An 18,710-nucleotide genomic window follows, 5' to 3' on the forward strand; every position below is an offset into this window, starting at 1 on the left:
ATGGGCATGCCTTCGTTGAAGGTTGGATGTCGAGCTGGCACCTCGGCGTTCATGAAAATCTACTGCCAATCATTAGCAGACCTGAGTTCCGCTGTGGTGATCCCTAACCGGGAATATATATATATATATATATATAGATTAAGGCATGTATTGTATTTCTGGTAATGTTTTACTCCTATATATATATATATATATATAAAGGAGTAAAACATTACCAGAAATACAATACATGCCTTAATCACAAGAAGAAATTAACACTTAATTACATAATTAAATACACAGCTTCCAATTATACTCCTCATTTAACCCCCTATGGGACAAAGTATCACGTTTAATATTAATACAGTGAGTCTCTACATAACAATTCTCCTTTTATGAATGTATCATCAAATTGAGGAATAGACATTTTTAAAAACAGTTCTTTGGAACCCACTACTGTCTCCATGGTGAGATTTATTCAAATGTACGGCTATAGAACTGTTATCTTTCTTATCAGTAATATGACTCACATGTTCTAAAAGCCTAGTTTAAAAATATCTGTTAGTGCCCCCCACATAAAATATGTTACAAGGGCATCTAAGTGTATTCTCTATACACCAACCTCTTGGCTGTACAGACTTCTACATGTTGCCCAGCCTTTCCCCTCAGCAGGAATGACAGCACTAAATAATGATAGACCAGTATACCTATCAACCTCCTCCTGTAAAGACATCGGGATAAAGCCTGACATAATTGTTGGACAGAGGCCCAAATACATAACCATATTTGAAATATTGCTGTTATACATTGAGAAAGTTGCTGGTGTTACAGGGTTTGTTGTAACATATCTTTTCTGAGGGATATGAAGTCAGAAAAAAAATGGATGTTACCATTTACAGAATGCAATCACCAGAGTATGCTACTGATTTTCAAGGACATCACCTGTCTGGGGAACAGAACAAACATAGCAGGCTAACCTGTGGGCATTATGTGGATGGTCCTACTGAGAGCTATGCAGAGACACAACTTTGTCAGACTGAAACCCATACAGAAGTAGCATGTGCAGATACACCCTGTTAAACTAGCAGTTTTCCAGGCATATAACAGCAATACTCACATTATGCCCCTAAATCTTGAACCTTCTCCACATTTAGTTGGTTTGCCTCCACAAGTCTTGTTGTAAGAGGTAGTAGCTCACACAACTCCAGGATGCCTTCCTCACAAGTAAGGGAAAGGGCCAACACCCACATGGAGTACTCAATTATATATATATATATATATAATGTGTTGCCATGATATTGGCTAATGGAAGAACTTCCCAGCTTCTCTGCATGCAATTAGCAAGTGAGGAACACCAATAGGTGCACAGGCCATCACCTGGTCATAAGCATCACCTACAAAAGCCATGCTGCCACCTGTTCAAACCAGCTTTATCACTATAGTGCACAGAGAGAGAGAGACAAATAAAACATAAACTGGCAAAAAATAAGAAAGATAAAAAGGTAAATGGAACATGTAAGCAAGTAATTGAATGTAGCACTTGGTATGTAATAATGGCAAATATGATTTGGGGGAATATATATCCCAACAAGACTTGCTGTACTAATGTCCTGCTGAACAGCTTCTATGGCCATAGCATCTGGCCCTCTCTGCAGTGGGAGAGATCACAGACATACCTCTCAACTGTACAGATCTTCACAGAATGTCCAGATTTTTCCATCATAGTTTTTTGTCAGATAGGTGCATGCGTGAATGGGTATGCCTTCTTTGAAGGTTGGGCATTGGGCTGGCAATTCTGCACCATAAAAATTCACTGCCAATCATTTAGCAGACTGGAGTTCTGCTGTGGTGACTCCTAACTGGGAAAAGCAGAAAGAGAGAGTTTTTTGTCTGTTCCTCCTGAAATCTGTACTTTTCTGGCAAATAGCTGAGGATTGAAGTCATCATGTAATGACAAACACTTGAGTTTAAGACTCCACATCCTTAAGAATATTCACAGTAATCCAAAATATCATTCTACAAACGTCTTATGTTTGTAAGAGGAATATTTAAAGTCTGTCCCTATTTAATCCCCCATCATTTTAGGCTTTGTCCAGATGAGATGCTCTGAGAGGTTGCAAGGTAGGATCACAGCTCTGGAGCCTGACTCACCCTGAGAAAGGACAAATCATATATGACAACCACTGGGGTGTCTGTCAAATAGTTGTGACTGTGCCACTGATAGGCCAGTTAATGGGATGTTGTTCATAATCATGCTACCTGTGAATATGAGTATGACACATGTTTGTCTTGTAAAGCTAAAATACCTATATAGGGCATGTGCATAGTAAAGTACTGTTGCAGACGTGTGCTGAACTGTATGTGATATACTGAATTAATAGCATTCAACTGTACAGTGTTCTGCTGGACAATAAGCACATTTTTGACTGATATCTGTAGTCACATACACATATACCTGTGTTATGTCAGCCAAACCATTGGTAGGTCTGTGAGCAAGGACACTGTAACATAATAGCCTACTTATGACTGTTGGACATCTTCTAGATTATCACAGTGATGCCAAAGCCTACTATGCAATCAATGTACTAATGTATGGTGCAGCTATATTAATACAGTATCAATACTGATGTCCCCTCTGTCACCCATTTGTGTGTACCATTGTCCAGACTTACTGCTATAACAGGCTGAAAAGTATGACTGAGCAGCAAGACTGTAAATACAGTGTGCCATACTAACATAAAACATAATTGTATACCAGTTATCCCCAGAGCACATGTATGTATACATATGTTCAGCTGGAAGGCACAAAACTAATCACATGGGTTTTAAGCAGTCAGGTACATATGTTGTGCAAGTTGCACATGTGTGTAATATCAGTGTCAGTGCATACAACAGACATAAATGTGTACAGCTACTGGTTGTTGCATTGCCCTGACACTGATATGGGTACTAGAGTAGGCATGATTATCAGGTAGTAATCTGAGAAGTGTCCTACTGTGTTATGACCCTCTATCCATACCTACGACTACCAGCTATATCAATACCTATATACAGTGGATATCACAAGTGTACACACCCCTGTTGGAATGTCAGGTTTTTGTGCTGCATGACAATCAGGCCACAGAAGATTTCATAATGTTTCCCATCTTGAATGGGTAACCTGTGCAATTCCATTGACATACAATAAAAGGTGTTTCTAGGAAGGTGAGCAACTATTGCCAAGTGAAGATGTGCCATGATGTTTGAGTCCAAACCAAGATGAATGAATGCTGTAACCATCTCAAGAGGTCCATACACAACATATCAGTTTAAGGGTGTGCACACTCATTCAACTGGCATGTTGTACTGATTATTATTTCTGTATGTTTTCACAGACCAGATTGTTATGTTTTCAATTGAATTGTACAGGCTATATGTCACATTACAGGTGGGAATGGTTTTATAAATGAGTTATTGTGGTGTCATGTTCCAATTGCACAAATACCAGGCATTGTAACAGGGGTGTGTGCTCTTTAAATCCACTGTAGCTATATGGACTCAGCAGTACCTGACCTGTATAACCAGCCTCCACCAAGGTAGAGTAATCCCCTTTGGTGGACAGCAGCAATACACAAACAGCATAATAGGTTGCTATATTGGCTGTACAGGGACAAATAGGTGCAGGCAACAACTTGGGACCAAGTCCACCCATATCTGAGAAAGCATGTAAGTTCACAGGTAACTTTCCGTAAGACTGACTATGACTACAAATCACACATATCCACACCACCAAGGACAGTTTCAACAGTGACTCCACATATGTTGTCAGTCTCAGAGGAAACAACACAATTCACCCTGTAGTGGGGGTAAAGAACACCTCATGCACACATGACATGGATATAGGCAACCTGTATCAGACAGGTTAGGTGGGAACATCACCACTATCTCCACCCCAGTTGTACAGGAATATATGCACATCAGTCACACCCCTCCCCTCAGCAATGGTGAGCATGTACATATTGCCTACTGATGGCAACAACAGACTATCTCCATGGGGCATGATAATACCATAGTATGCCCCCTACATGAACTCAGGCATGTGCTCACAGCTCAAACACACATCACAGTAAAGCACAGACCTGCCACCATCCACATGGAAGATGGCCACTGTCAACCCTCTACATAGAAATGAATGGAGAATAGAGGGTTATACAATCAAACTTCCAACATTGGGGATGATAACTCAGGGCCAGGAGTGGAATGCAAGCTGCTATAGCCATGATAGCTTGGAGGGTTATTGTGTAGTGTGGATTACTTGCAAATAATATCAACTGTTGATATGCAATTTGACAACCATATGAGGTCCTGTGGCCTTTATCCTGTTTGTCTTCCATGTAACATGCAGAGAACTCACCTACCAGCACTCTATGTTGGGGAAACTGACATCACTCAATATGTGATCAAACATTATGCCCTGTTATTTAGACGGAGAGCAGAAGATATGCGGGAGAGGACCACCCTGTGGAACAGTCTGATCCACAGGGTAAATAATGCCAGCCTGCACAGCAGAACTTATGACAGGTGCAACATCAGGCCACAGACCTCATTCTCCATGCCCATCAATGGGCTGCTGCTGTAGCGAGGGACCTGCTAGCCACAGGAGGGGGCCCAGCCATTCAGCCCCCACTGACACCCACCAAGGAGCTCCTCACCAACCTTGAGGCACCCACCCAACGCACAAGCCATGAAGCCGAGTGAAGCATTGTGGAGGTTGGTTACACACACACACTGGATGAGGAGCATGCAGGTTAAGAGCCAAGTGGGGAATTAGTACAGTAGTGTATCAGACATACATGTATCTGTATTGTATCTACATCCATGTGTCAGGTCTGATTGCAGTTGTTGATGGGGTTTTCTAATGCACAGCGGTGCACATCTATGGTGAGGACAGGACATTGTGTATTATTGGGGTTAGTACTGTAAATGTGCAGACATGCTGCATCCATCCTGTACCAAGACCACATGTGAGTCTGTTGATAATAATTCCCTCTCACAATGACGTAGGACCCTCTGGTCTGCATATGGCACAGCAGCCTGAAGCTGTTTTTCTGTTGTTTCCTGGCAATACCACAGGCATTTGAAGGACATGCAATTTACCATGCACACAACCATCAGTAATAGCTATATTGCTTTATGCAATAGCCAGATTTTTTTTGTGCATGTTCACTTGTGCTGGGGTTAACTGCACTGCATCACAGTGGTCATCACTCGGGCCTATCTGGTGTGAATACAACATTCCTGTAGCATACCTCACAACTTGTCAGTGCGAGGACGTCTGCACAGAGGCCAGCAAAATGGGCTGGACAAATGGCCTAAGGTAGGGACATGTGTGACACAGTGGTATACAGTGAATATAAATTGTCTACACTCCCCTGTTAAGTTGCAAAGTGTTCCTGTTACATACTAATTAGGACCACAATATGTCAGTCCACAAAACTTCCAGAATTTAATGTGTCCCATAAAAGGAACAGTTCACTTGTAAAACCAAGCATCTGGACTCATGTATTGCAACTACAAGACTGGCCACCTGTGAGGGTGGCAGACGTATCAGCATGATGTTTCAGTCAGATATGATACCGCATGCTCCCATATGTGTCAGTACATGTAGAGTGATTACAACTCCTTCCTATCTAGTTATTGTTACTATACTGCTACACAGTTATCGGACATGCCACAGAACGTATGTGTCAGTAAATTGGAGTGAGTGCACTGTGGCCTATTTGGCTACAATATCACATACATGGGCATTAAGGCACACAGACCACTTCTGAACACAAAAAGGTTGCAAACATATAGATATTCCAGACACATCTGTACAGAGGACTCTACAATGGTTTAACCTGCTGCATGTGAGGCAGATGCTGTTACCACACTATATAAAGTAATGGCAGCAAGAGTTGGTCACCAGCCATGTATGGTACAAACATTAAAATGGCATAAACCACACAAGATATGACCCTCACACAAACAGTTGCCAGTATTGGGTTAGAACTCCTACCTATCTAGTTATTTCTGCTATAGTGCTATGCAGTTATCAGATGCACTACATAGCTTATAGAGTTCTACCTTTTCCAAAGGTACTTCTAACGTAAAGGTGGATGACATCAACAGGACTACTAAATTGGAGTGAGGGGAAGTGTAAAGGGTAGTACACAGGTCAAAAATGGTGTAACCCACACACTACATGATTCTCACACAAACACACATACAAACAGTTGCCAGTAGAGTGATTACAACTCCTTCCTATCTAGTTATTGTTACTATACTGCTACACAGTTATCGGACATGCCACAGAACGTATTTCCACTTACTCCAAAGGTACTTCTAAGGTGGATGACATCAACAGGACTGCTAGATTTGGGGGAGGGGAAGTGTGATGGTAGTACACAACTCAAGGAAGTACATGATTCATACACACACTTGCCAGTATTGGGATTAGAACTTCTGCCTATCTAGTTATGTCTACTATAGTGTTACACAGTTACTGCACATGCTACAGAGATTATTAAACTTTCACATGGGCAAAGCTGCTGCTAACTGCACAGCTGAGTTAAAGTATTACAGGTGGCAGAAAGTCTGCCTTCTGTTCCACCCATACATAATGCTAGTTCTGTCTTGCACTTCAAATAGCATTATGGCTTGGCACTTCAACAGGTTATTGTATCAAGAAGTGTGGCACACCTGGCAGCCTTCAGCAGTACTCATTCATCACAGAAGTAGCCCCAGTGCTTACTAGTTATGTCCATCCCTCCTGGCATGATTGAGGGCCATTAACCTGGTGCACTTGTCCATTCTGAGGCACTGTTGCAACTGCCTAATGTACACAGACAACCCTTCCCTCTAAACTCCAGACACTCAGACCTGTGAGAGTTACCCATATATCAACCAATGTGGACATATGCTCTCTCCAGCTCCAGCAAAGACTGGACTAGCAGGTCAAGAGGATTATATCATCAACTGCACCACACAATGTGGAACATATAGCTCACCATGACACCCACTTTGACAGCCATGACATACAGTGAAAAGCCACACACCCACCTTCACAGAGGCACTCAATGGACATTTACCCAAACAGCACAGACCAGAAAGACAGACACCCACTCAGACACCATGACATGGCACATGTCAAGGGACATATATTTAACCTACACAGTGTGGGCCTCAACCTAAGCTCCTAAGGCTAACCACCTTGCACAATAAAGTCATCATGCGTAACTCAGTACTAAGGCACATACATATCCCACTCACTAAGTTGAATGTGGAGCAGGTAACAGCCAAATATCTATCACATGCCAGCATCCAACACATGACATAGCCAGTCATCGCATTCCACAAATATGAGTATCACGCTGTATCCACGTGGGTGTGAATGACTTGGGACACACCTCCCTGGACTACATGACAATAGACATGGTTAAACTCTGTGATTGTGTGGTCCAGGCAGGTATGACAGTAGCCCTGAGCAGTGGGGTCTATATTATATATTCAAAGTTTCAAAACTTTGACCCTCGTATAATCAGCACTATATGAGCGAGGTTTTAAATCTTTGAATACATAATAAATAAATAAAAACAAAAACAAACAACCTACCTGAACACTCTGAGCAGGGTGGCAAGCCCTACTGCACCCCTCACGGGGGGGCTGCACCCCCCACACCTCCCACTACTTAATATACCAACTCCAACATCACACTACAGTGAAGTAAAGGGAAATATTCCCTATGGCGATCTCACTTCACTGTAGTGTGATCAGAGCATTCAGGTAGGTTGTTTTTGTTTCTATTTATTTTTTATTATTTATTATACATTTGAAGTTTTAAAACATCACTCATATAGTGTTGATTATATCAGTGTCAATGTTTTGAAACTTCAAATATGTAATATAGACCCCGAGCAGTGTATTGCTGTTACCCAGAATGACGCTGTGGTACTATCAACAGATGATTGACTGCAACATTGGCTTACATGTTTTGTGTCATTGTTAGGAGACTGCTTGAGATGACATGAGTGACAGAACCCAATGACTTGCCACAGATGTCCTACATCTGTTGGCGCTGGGTTTCTAGGTACTGGCTAAGTGTCTTGCCACCCCTATGATGCCTAATTAGGCAGTGTTCCTAATGTAATTACCACCATAACAGCTAGACATGTATACAATCTGAGGGTCATGCAAAGCACTCATTGTTGTGGAGGAGACATGTCTGATGTAATGGAGAGGTGGTTCACAGCAGCAGACATCAGCTCTGCAGTATCAGGTTATGACCCATTCCACAGCTGTCAGCCCCCAAAAATGGACCACACCACACCTCCACAGGTGGTGTTGTCTCCATATTCATTATGGCTATGAACACCTCCAGACTAGTATCCCAGCATAATGCATTGGAAATACTTCCTGTACAACTGCATTGGGGTAATACTGCAATCCAGACCATAGCCTGCATGGGTTCACATCAATGTCACTAGACTGTCAATGCACATTCCTTAACACCCTGCCACCTGTGATGGTCCAAAGCAATATTGACAGAGTATGAGACTTCAAGTACCCCTCCATCACCTGGGGAAAGTAGCTAAGTGCCAGTATAGTGGCCCAACACTTCTGGGAGTCATCATTTCCAATTCCCTGGACAAGCTCATACTGACCCCTGGTAGATGATGCAACAACCTTGACTTGTGTTGACTACTTAAATATGAGACTGTTGCTTATCTACAGTTGTCAATCCCTGCATGGTGAGATCCACATAGGCTGTAATCAACATGGAACTCATCCACAATTGTCAATCCCTGCATGATGAGATCCACATAGGTTGTAATCAACATGGAACTCAACATGTCAGCCACCCCCTACCCACAAAAGTAACCACCTTGCAAAACCTCTCCAAAACTGACTTTGCAGCCATGAAAACAGGTGTGGATGACTTCATTGCACCCATGGCAATGGGAAATATCTGCATGACTGTGGAAACATACACATATTCACTGTACAAACAGGCATATGAATGCATGGTACTAGCTAGAGCCAACAGAACCCAGACACTGTCCTCCAAACACTGGGAGAAAATGTGATGGTCCCTTGCCATTACTAAAGTGTACATCAGAAGGAAGACACTGTTGGAGAGAAAGGTGGTATCCCATGACTGTTGAATTCCCTTATTAGCTGCAAACACAACTTTGGATCCCTCATGGCATCCCCTACAGGCATCTATGATGGCAGACATGCAGCAGACACTGATGACAATCACAACAGCCTTTGATAGTTACATCAACAATCTCCACAACATTAAATACAAGTGTTGACAGTTACTGCATAATGCTAATACCTGTCCTGAGACAACATACATTGGCCACAGTCTTGGCAACACATTCAGTGCCAGCTTTACCCCTCTCTCCCACCACAAGTGAAGAGCTGAATGCGTTCTCACATGCTGTATCCTGTTTCTGTCCTAGGCATATGTGTCACCAGGATGTAGCCCTGTAGCAAGACCAAGGGTATGGCAGTGTGGTAACACATCCACCATGTCTTAGGCAGGGTACAGCTGTATCTGCATGGAATTCCCCGGTCTATAACACAGTCATTGCATATGCCTCACAGAGTACAGGGCTGAGGGGTTGTACATAGGTATATGTTGATTTACAACATCTGTTGTAGAGTGGAGAATGGTACGTGTTGTGGTTTGGACACACTTTCAACTGCTAATAACCACAGCCACAGGGGATATTCATCAACCAAACACACTGAGATTACTGTTCACACACACACACGCACATGCACACATTTGCCAGTACTGAGATCCATAGGATTATTGCTTCATAGGTGTGTAGTAGGTGAATGGACCTGAATGCTCTACAAGGCTAACCCAAGGGAATAACCTGGCATCAGGCCACATGACAATAGTCGCTAGTGTGGCTCAGGAGTTTAGTCACTGGAGTGGTCCCCAGGTGTGGGTATTGTATTCCCCATCCACTCATCCAGATTTCTATTGTGGGTGGCCAGTGATATGCACTGCTTCAAATGTATGTGATTTATATTCCATAACATGGACAGTGTCTGGGTTGTGCACATGTCCCACATGCATGTTCTTTGAAGTGTGGAAGTGTGCTTCAGGTCTCTGGGCCATGTTTTGTGGACAGATTGGTATCTTCAGAAGTAGCATTCCTGAGCTATTTTGATAAGACATGGCTGTGTAACTGAGGTAGTGATTGCACCTACATAGACAGTATGATATGGGATTCATTGGAGTTATCAGAGTCTGTCTATACAGGGCATGTGTATAAGGTATGGTATTCCCTTTGTGGGGTAGAGTTGCAAACTCTACAGTTGTTGCAGGTGTCCAGTGGGAAACATGGCAAAAAGGCCACTGTACACATTGATTGGGCTAGTGAGGGGATGGAACAGGGTGCCATGTCCTTTTACTTGCTGGATGATACACAGTCAGTAGATGTAACACATCGAAAGTACTTTCTGATGTCAGTGGCACGGTTGTGGTCAACAGTCAGCTGACTCTCAACCTGTGCTCTTCATTCTGTTATAACAACGTCACTGTTCAGTAGACTATTTATTTTATTTAAGTTTGATGACCAGGGAAGTCCACTGGGCCAAGAAGAGCCCATTTTCAGTGGAGGCCTGGGGAGAAAAGCTCCACAATAACTGCAAGTTACAGTTCACATGTTACAAAAGGACATAGTTCATACAACTAATCAAACAATTACAGATAAGCTCCATGATATTTGTAATTGGCTTGTCACAATGTTACAAAAATGAAGAGACATAATTCAATATAGAAATTTCAACATTTACATAAAGTGAATTTTTTTTGTTATAAACTCAATTGAAGGTTTAGCATTTCAAAATATATAGCTACTAGCCATTAGTAGGTTAGGAAAATAGTATGCATGGAGAGGGTAATAGTATAGTTGAGATTGGAGAATATAGTACAATAGATATTAGAGAGGAAATTAGTTTTTGGTAGGGGTGGGATTGTTTTGTGTGGGATGAAGTAATAGTAGAGGTAGTTGGATGAGTCAGTGAAGGTGGAATGAGCGGGGTGGGCTTTAATTTGGAGCGTGGCAAGGGCATTTCCATTCAGAAGAAAGATGAGAGAGTAGCTGAGATTTGAAATTTGTATGGTTAGGTAGGTTGCTTAGGTATGTGGGGAGAGAGTTCCACTGTTTACCTAATGAGTGGGGCAGCAGTAGACTACACCAGTGTATTACTTCATGTGAATCATGGTGTTCCCAAAGGTAATGGCGGCACATCTATTGGCATTGAGGTAATGTCCAGGGTTCTGACAACAGTCATAGGTGTCAAGTGGCCTTTGGGCATGATGTCAACATCACATGGATTGGGAATGCTACCAACCACCTTACTGTTGTATGCAAACATTATCAGCCTTTGTGTTCTCCTGCACCTCAGAAGGGTAGATTCCAAACATGAGAGGAAATGGGTCTCTACCCTGTGTTACACCAGTCATGTCTGGTCATTGGTTTGACATGGAGTCCACTGCGATCACACCATGGATACTATCTGTGATATAGTGGTTGCTGCCTAGCCAAGTGTGTTTGTATATGATTTCTGGGTGTATATTGGTCTCTGAGTATTAGAAGGGTTCCTATATTGTTAACTAATCCATACTGTCACATAGTCATTGCACATGACACTACACATTTAGGGCTGTGGATTGTCTACACCAACCTCTATGGTGTTTGACAACTGTTGGCCTTGTAATGTGGACATTGGGACATATACTAGGTCATCAATATAATTTATCAAAACCCACCCCCCTATGGATCCTGTTATTACACAATCACACCAACCCCCACACATGATACTGAAGACAGACAGATACACACACACACTTGCCAGTACTGAGTTTCGAACTCCTACCTATCTATGGTATTGCTACTACAGTGTTATGCATTTAATTGCATGCACCACAGAGCTTATAGGATGGATGTTGTCCCAAGGTGCTTCTAAGGTGAGAAACATCACCAGACCCTTTTAAATAGTGGCATTGGGAGATGTAGTGGGTTAGAGATTTCATAAAATATTTTACCCTACACACATTTACATTTGCCAGGAGTGAGGTTCGAAACTCTATCTATGTTTTCAGATTTTATATTACGCATTTACCACATGCACCACTGACCTTATATGGTTTAGGGTTGCCAACAGGTACTTCTAAGTTGAATGATATCTGCAGGACTGCTAAAGTCAGGCCTTGAGAAGTGTACTGTGTGTAAATGGGGCCAAAATCAAAGGTACGAACACACACACACACTATATATATATATATATATATATATATATATATATATATATATATATATGGTTTACTATCAGAATTGCGAACGTCACTCGGTCGAACGTTGTATAGTCGAACGCATATGGTCGGAAACACAAATGTCGAAGACAGTATAATCAAATCGGGAACAGTTGTACCATGGGTCGAGTTAGGTGTACAGTATAATACCCTACTACAAACATCCTCCCTACCTCGACCCATGGTAAAACCGTTCCTCGATTGATTATACTGCCTTCAACATTTATGTTTCCGACCATATGCGTTAGACTATACAACGTTCGACCGAGTGACGTTCGCAATTCTGATAGTACATATATATATATATATATATATATATATATATATATATATATATATATATAAACACACACAAACACATGCCAGGAATGAGATTCAAACCTCTATCTATGTAATTATTGTTACTACATTATTACGCATTTATCACACATGCTTATAGGCAGAACAGTGTCCACACATACCTCTAAGGCGAGTGACATCAGCAGCAGTGCTAAAGGAGGGGTAAGAGAAGTGTAGTGAGTGTGAATGGCCTCAAAATTAGGTCTCTGCAAAGACAAACACACACACTTTGACAGTTGGCAGGATGGGGATTCAAACTCTTAGCTAACTAGTTTACTGCACTATAGTATTATGCAGTTATCGCAAGCACCACATAGATTACATGTTGGAGAACTGTCCAAAGGTATCTTTGTAGGTGAGTGACATCAGTGGTAGTGCTAAACATCAGTGGTAGTGCTAAAGGAGAGGTAAAGGAAGTGTAGTGAGTGTGAATGCCACAAAATTATGTCATTACAAAGACACAAACACTCTCTCTCTCACACACACACACACACACACACACACACACACACACACACACACACACACACACACACACACCTTCACAGCTGCCAGGACCAGGATTATAACACCTACTTAACTAGCTTGCTACACTATGGCATTACAAAGTTATCGCAAGCAACACAGAGCTTATATGTTGGAAAGCTGCCCAAAGGTATCTTTGTAGGGGAGTGACATCAGCAGCAGTGCTAAAGTAGGAGTAAGGGAAGTATAGTGGATGTGAATGGCCTCTACAAAGACACACATTGTCTCACACACACACATTTATACAGTTGCCACGACCAGGATTAGAACTCCAATCTAATTAGTTTGCTATACTATAGCATTACACAGTTATCACAAGTGCCATAGAGCTTATAGGGCTGCAAGCTGCCCAAAGGGTTATTTCAGGGTGAATGACATCAGAAGGCATGCTAAAGTAGGGCAATGGGAAATGTAATCATATTGTGTAGCATAGCACAGACTATGAACATTTGTGTACATGTAGCTGGAGAGTACTGAAAGACTCCACTGGATATGTCAATGGCCTCAAACACATTCATCTAGAAATGCACACACACACTCACATACAAATTTACATTTGACAGGACTGAGATTACAACTGCTAAATGGATACTTATTTGTACTATAATGTTACACAGTTATCACAAGCACATTCATCTAGAAATGCACACACACACTCACATACAACTTTACATTTGACAAGACTGAGATTACAACTGCTAAATGGATACTTATTTGTACTATAGTGTTACACAGTTATCACAAACTCCACTGAGACTATAGGGCTGAGGGCTAACCAAAGGACTTTCTACAGTGAATGACATCAGTACATCATGTGATATGTAACATGTATGAGATGTGTACTGGATGGGAAAGGCCTCATACTGGGATTATCTGTGTCTCTCTCTACCTCACATCTGTGTGTGTATATGTTTGACATATTATATTATGTTGGCCTTAGATATGTGTTGAGTATTCCCATCCAGCGTGTGTGTGTGTGTGTGTGTGTGTGTGTGTGTGTGTGTGTGTGTGTGTGTGTGTGTGTGTGCGCGCATGCGTGTGTGAAGTATCAGTGGTGTACAATCTGGTGTTTGTGCACAGACATCTGGGAATAACAGATATCTGTAGTTCACTGTGTTGTCAGACATGAGCTTCATTTCTCTAGGTGTAGGAGAATGCCCAGTATGACCTTCTATATTGAGTGTGTGCATCCATTCCAGTGAGAGTCTGACTCCAGTTCAGGGTTTTGTGTGCTACAGCTACACCTAGAAAACTGTTTCTGCAGGATATCTGTAGATAGGTTGCAAATATGGAGACACAATGGGCATAACATACAGGGGATACTGTAACTATTGCTGTCTGTGCTGCTTGTGTAACATAGTTGGTGGTAGCATAGATTTTCTGGCATATGTACTGTTTTACACTGTGATGTAGCATGTCATCAACTACTGATGGATACCATTCTTTGCTCACAGTCAGTTACCAGGTAAATAGAAGATGAATGAATCTGAGACCAATATTCTGAGGCATAGATTACATATTCTGGCACACTCCTGACATTGTGGAGGGGTAGCTACAGACAAAAGACTGCTGGTTCTGTGTAAATGGTCTAGCACCATGGTAATATGCTGGCTGTGGATCTCCTTCTTGTGCTTTTCTCATCTTAATGGAATGGCCATATCCTGCTGGAGCCATACCTCTCAGCTGTACAGATACACCCAGGAAATCCAGAAGCAGGACTCATATCTGTTCAGTTTAACTTCACATTGTGGTTTACAAGCAGCTTTGTGGCTATTCATTCATGGGTTTGTAGTCAGGGGTAGTATGGGCAGCCATTAGGGTTTCAGACTTCACATACTCCATGACATCCATGCTTCTACACCCCCCTGTTATTCTCCTCTCTTCCTAACATTATGAAAGCAATATCTCAGAGGTGTCCCTATAGTTGGGCCTTTATCCCAGTAGTATTTTATGGCCTGGTGCACAGTTCTTGCAGTAGGACATGGGGAGGCATACTACTGGCATTTGTTAAAATGGCCTTGCATTTGTTTTCTGTTTACTGTGTTAGGTTGTTAGGACCCCCTGACATTCCTCACATTGGCACTATGGGTAAGGCATGGACCTTTGCCAGAGGACTGTAGGCCATTTGAGAGTGCTGCAGGCCATCTGTAGCAGGCCAATGCATTCTGTTACTCATACATTACCAAGCTGCAAGCCAGTGGATTACCCTGAGGTGTCAGTGGTAAGTGGTTGAGGTGTTCCTGTCAATCCTTCCTGCTCATACTGATCCACGAGTCTGGATGTGGTCAGGTTGCTGCTTACAGCTAGGGACATACACCTACATGGGACACCTATTCAGCATGCAGCATCATGTATGTATTCCCATATAGACATGGGTTCATGCTGTACTCATTCCCTACAGCAAGGATATGACCTGTGATAAATCTGTGGCTGATGGTGAGGTGAGCTGGGTGCATGTGTGATATGGAAGCTACTGGCACCTGACTCCCAGATATACCTTGGAGATTCCCCTTATGCTAGCTTGTGTGTGGATACGAGCAGCCTGTCATTACTTTATAACTGTGCCTTTTGTGATCTGCCAGTGATTGGCCAGACTACCAATATTCCATACTAGAGGGACAACTAATGTGATGCTAACCTCTATGTATAATTCCAAAGTTGTGTGCAGTTGACAGTTATTTTATATGCACTCTGTGTAGGTGACTTCCACCTGTGTACTGTTTCTATGTATTGGCCCCCATTCATGGAGTGTCCAGCTTTCTGATGGTGACAGATATTGACATCTGGACAGTGAGTATGTACAACTGCTGACATAAGTGTAGCTGAGAAGCAGCGTGGTTGGCACTGTAGTTGTTGGAATATGGCACTGTCGACCACTGTACTGCACCTAGGCCACTGAGACACAACCATCCAGGCCCACATGCTGATCACTTCCAGGCAATATTAAACACACAACAAACTTACCACACTGACCCCTGCATATTTTACAACCACACTGACCCCTGCATATTTTACACATGCAACAATGCAGATCGGGACAGCTCTGGCAATCTGTGCTCCAGTGATATTACTCCACAAACGTACATGTTACTACATTTCTACATGGGATTGTGTGTGGGGGGTACACACCTGAAGGCTTTAAACATTTGCAATGACTGTACTGGTATTTCAGTTACTCTGTTGGCTTCCATTTCATATTCTACTTTGACATATCATGCAGAAAGGAGGCATATTAGTAGAGTACACATTACATTTTAATGGCATTAATTGCAGTTTCAGACTTCTTACCCTTCAGAACTAAAATGCAACTGCCAGTCCTGTTGTGGTATGTCTGTGTAGGTCTGGAGAGGGGCTGATCACATGTATTGCAGTGGGGGTTGTACCCTTGTGTAGTACTGCCTAGTATGTTGACATATTGGGGATAGTGCTGGAAGGCTGACTATGTCAGATGCAAGTAGTACACTCCCTATACATGGTAAATCACAGGTAGTGTCATGTTTAGCATCAAATTTACTGTATGTGTGAGTCAGAGTAAGGTATGAATCCCTGGGTCCCTACAGTATCAGTGTGTGTGCTATGCATTGCCTCTTTGCCAAGGGCACACCTCCTTCTCCTACAGGAGCAGGCTCAGGAAGTTCCTCCTCCAAGTCCCTCTGTGCTTGTGCTGGCCTTGGCAATGGTGGAGGGCTGTGTGGCCCTGTCCCATGCTGTTCCTGCTGCAGCTGTTTCTGCAGGATCATATTGTGTAGCATAGCACAAACTATGAACATTTGTGTACATGTAGCTGGAGAGTACTGCAAGGCTCCACTGGATATGTCAAGGCAGTGGAACCGTGACTTCAGCATCCCAAACACATGCTATACAATGATCCTGGTTTGTGCGTGTGCCTCATTATGGTGTTCTTGTTTGGGTGTGTGTGCATTGCTGATGGGTGTCATCAGCCATGGCTCCAGTACATAGCTAGCACCCCACACTAAATGGCCATATGGGATGTCCCCTCCCCCAAACCCAGGATACAGCTGTGACCAATGCCAGATGTGGGAGTCGTGATAGCTTCCAGGGCTGCCAGCATGCACGTTCATGATAACACCTTGGGAATCACACATGACCTGGCAGTTGATGGAGGGGAAGCTCTTGCTATTTATGTAGACTCTACCCCACTCACTAGGTGGTGCTTTGATGTGGATGTGCATGCAGTCTATAGATCCAACTACCTCAGGGTATTCTGTTATATGGTGGAAGAGAAGTATACTTCTGGTCAATGCCTCACAGGTGTTGGAGAAATATATGTGCTTATTGGCTTGTGGTGTCATGGCAACCAGGAACTGGTGGAGTACCCTGGATGCTGATTCCTGCGAGATGCCCATGGTATCCCCAGTTGGTCTTTGGAAGGTACCTGTGGCTAGTATTCTTAGGCTTACACATACCTTGGTAACCACTGGGATGGGTTCCCCTCTGTTGGTTCTGTGTGTGTGAGGCGAGGATGGCACAGCAGGGCAATTTGCTGTAGAATGTCCCTGTTGACCCTATCTCCAGCTCATGTAGGCCCTGGCAGGTTCCCTGGATCTGTAACTCTTTTCCTCTTTCTCATTGTAAGTCAGTTGTCAGCATTCTCTTCGTCACCACCCTCAGTATCTAGCACATATTAATGAAGTAAACAGCAGCAGTCTCTAACATTTTTAGTTAAGTTTTGCCAATTAAAAATCCCCCATCTGTATACACTAGTGGTGTAGAGTGTGTGGGAAAAAACAGTCTGAAAGGTGTTTGCATAGTTTATAGTAAAGTGCTTAGCTGCTGCATGTGTAATTGGCCGATTCTGGTACATTCCACCTGCCAGGTATGCTAGTTCTCCTTGATTGCCTTCCTACTGCTGTTTCCCTTTCCTAGTTCCTCCCTATTTAAGACTCAAGATGTGCAGCACATACCCAGTGATGAAATGTAAACAGTGCTGCAATTTTCTCTCTCTTTTTTTTTTTTTAATGTTTAAATGTTTAAAATCCAGAAGATCCAGTGTGTGGTGCACAAACCTGTTTAGGCTATGTACACAGTGCTTAGGCACATCTGACACACCCCCTTCCTTAGCTGTGCTTAGCTAAAGGCAAACACGAGCCACAGAGCTCCAATAAGCATACAGCAGGCATGGCACACCCCCTTATGAAGTCATTCAGCTCTTAAACTTACATTGTTGTATTGCTGCATCTACACGTGTGTAGGTTGATAGTTACTGCACTAAAATGGACATTTTCCCCTTGACAACCAGTGCTCCTTGGTATTGTTTACATTCTGCATGCCACTGACTATAATGGCAAAATGCAGATTTAACTTAAAATTTAGTTTTTCCATTTTTTTTTTTATTATTATTATTTTCAGTCCGATCCCGTTTGCATGCATCTGCCCTATGCTTACAACGGCCAAGATCAGCCAAAAAAAAAAAGTTTAATTTTCATAATAATTAATCACTTTTTAATGCCAATGACCTTATATTTGGCCATTGCCAAGTATAATATAC

This window comes from Protopterus annectens, chromosome 8.part1, assembly GCF_019279795.1.
Source record: "Protopterus annectens isolate FY-2018-M chromosome 8.part1, PAN1.0, whole genome shotgun sequence".
Lineage (NCBI taxonomy): Eukaryota > Metazoa > Chordata > Ceratodontiformes > Protopteridae > Protopterus > Protopterus annectens.